This window comes from Triticum dicoccoides, chromosome 2A, assembly GCF_002162155.2.
Source record: "Triticum dicoccoides isolate Atlit2015 ecotype Zavitan chromosome 2A, WEW_v2.0, whole genome shotgun sequence".
Taxonomy (NCBI): Eukaryota; Viridiplantae; Streptophyta; class Magnoliopsida; order Poales; family Poaceae; genus Triticum; species Triticum dicoccoides.
Genome location: NC_041382.1, coordinates 116,386,859 through 116,389,762, shown reverse-complemented (window position 1 = coordinate 116,389,762; position 2,904 = coordinate 116,386,859).

Genomic DNA, 2,904 nt, shown 5'->3' with positions numbered 1-2,904 from the left:
ATATATAGTGGAGGGGAGGGAGGGCAGATGCACACAAGTCCCTGGCGCCTCCCTCTCCCTCCGTGACACCTCTCCCTCTGGTTGGTGCTTGGCAAAGCCCTGCCGAGATCGCGCTGCTTCCACCACCACGCCGTCGTGATGCTGGATCTCCATCAACCTCTCCTCTCCCCTTGCTGGATCAAGAAGGAGGAGACGTCTCTCCCAACCGTACGTGTGTTGAACGCGGAGGTGCCGTCCGTTCGACGCTCGGTCATCGGTGATTTGGATCACGACGAGTACGACTCCATCAACCCCTTTCTCTTGAACACTTCCTCTCATGATCTACAAGGGTATGTAGATGCATTCCTCTTCCCCTCGTTGCTAGATGACTCCATAGATTGATCTTGGTGATGCGTAGAAAAATTTTAAATTTTTGTTGTGTTCCCCAACAGTTTCTACTGCAGATTAGAGCATTATGTCATCCCAAGATTCAGAGGGAGAAAGCTATGTGGTAGATTACCTTGCAGATCATAAGGTCTAGGGGACTTGGAGCATTGTGGTTGGACCACGGAGGAAGAAGAAGACTATGAGCCTAAGGGAATGGAGGAGACGAGCTCAGATGAAGATGAAGTCCTATTACCTCAACCTTGGGACATGCATGTGGAGTTCAAAAAGTCAAGCCTCCCCAATAGAGCAAAGAAACCTAAGATCGAGTTTATCCCTTTTCGTCTCTTGCAGGAGAACAAACAAGAACTATGCAAAAAGGTATTAAGCCTTGAGCGGGAGATCGAGGACCTAAGGGAGCAAAATTCTATCCTCAAGCACAAATTAAGGAAGAAGCACACGTCATCAACAACTCCATCATCACCACCTCCGGGGAAGGATACATAAACACATGGGTATGGGCACTCCCCTTGGCAACTGCCAAGCTTGGGGGAGTGCCCCGGTATCGTATCACCATCACACTTTTATCTTTACCGTTTTTCTTAGTTCGATCTTTTTGGTTATATCTTGATCTAGTAGAATAAAGTTTTAGTATGATCTAGTTTTGAGATTTTCTTTATGATCCTTCTATGTAATTGAGTTCGTGAGCTATATAAAATAAACATTAGTGTTGAGTCAAGGGCTTGATTACCTTACAATGATCTTGAGGGAATAAAATAAAAGAAAAAGAATAAAAAAATAAAGGGATCATGTGGAGCTTATGGAGAGTAATGACTTCACATATAAAGAGTATGATGAATCAAAATTGTTGCGAGTTGACAAACATAGTTTTGGTTATCGTGGAAATTAATAGGAAGTAATAAAGAAAGAGAGGTTTTCACATATAAATATACTGTCTTGGACATCTTTTATGATTGTGAGCACTCATTAAAATATGACATGCTAAAGAGTTGATGTTGGACAAGGAAGACAACATAATAGGTTATGTTTTCTTACATCTGAGATAAATTATATTGTCATGGATCATCCAACATGTTGAGCTTGCCTTTCCCTCTCATGCTGGCCAATTTTTTGCACCAAGTAGAGATACTACTTGTGCTTCCAAATATCCTTAAACCCAGTTTTTCCATGAGAGTCCACCATATCTACCTATGGATTGAGTAAGATCCTTCAAGTAAGTTGTCATCATTGCAAGCAATAAAAATTGCTCTCTAAATATGTATGATTTATTAGTGTGGATAAAATAAGTTTATACGATCTTGTGATGTGGAAGAAGTAAAAGCTACGGACTGCATAATAAAGGTCCATATCACAAGTGGCAATATAAAGTGACGTTCTTTTGCATTAAGATTTTGTGCATCCAACCATAAAAGCACATGACAACCTCTCCTTCCCTCTGTGAAGGGCCTATCTTTTATTCTTGTCTATTACTTCATGCAAGAGTCACAGTGATCTTCACCTTTCCTTTTTATATTTTATCCTTCGGCAAGCGCAATGTGTTGGAAAGATCCAGGTATATATAGCTAATTGGATGTGACTTTTCATGAACTATTATTGTTGACATTACCCTTGAGGTAAAAAGTTGGGAGGCAAAACTATAAGCCCCTATCTTTCTCTGTGTCCGATTAAAACTTGATAACCATAAATATCGCGTGAGTGTTAGCAATTGTGAAAGACTAAATGATGGTTGAGTATGTGGACTTGCCGGGAAGCTCTTATATTGACTCTTTCCTATGTTATGATAAATTGCAATTGCTTCAATGACTGAGATTGTAGTTTGTTAGTTTTCAATGAAGTTTCTAATTCATACTTGAGTATGTGAAAGAATTGTTACTTTAGCATAAGAGATCATATGACAATATATAGGGTCGCGCTATTCGTCACCCTGGGTGAGGAATAGTTATTCTTCACCCCCCTCTATTTTACCATCAATGCATCATAATTTTATGTTACGTAAGTTTTGTCTTACTTCTGACGCAAAAAGGGATCGTAAGAAAATATATAATCACCGTAAAAAATATTTTATGTTATGTAAAATTACAAACATAAAAACATAGTCTAAAATACACATAAACTGCAAATTTTCTTGTCTTATGACCTATATTTTTATTTTCTTATGTCAAATTTTACGTAGTGAATCAATAGGAATGTAACTATTTGAAATCAAAGCGTAATTTAATTATAAAATGATCGTAAGATTACCTCGGGTGAAGAATAACTTATTCTGCACCCTGGGTGATGAATAGTAACACTATATATATATATATATATATATATATATATATATATATATATATATATATAGGGTCGTGCTATTCGTCACCCTGGGTGACGAATAGGTATTCTTCACCCCCCCTCTATTTTACCATCGATGCACCGTAATTTTACGTTCCGTAAGTTTTGTCTTATTTCCGACGCAAAAAGGGACCGTAAGAAAATATATGATCGCTGTAAAAAATATTTTATGTTACGTAAAATTAC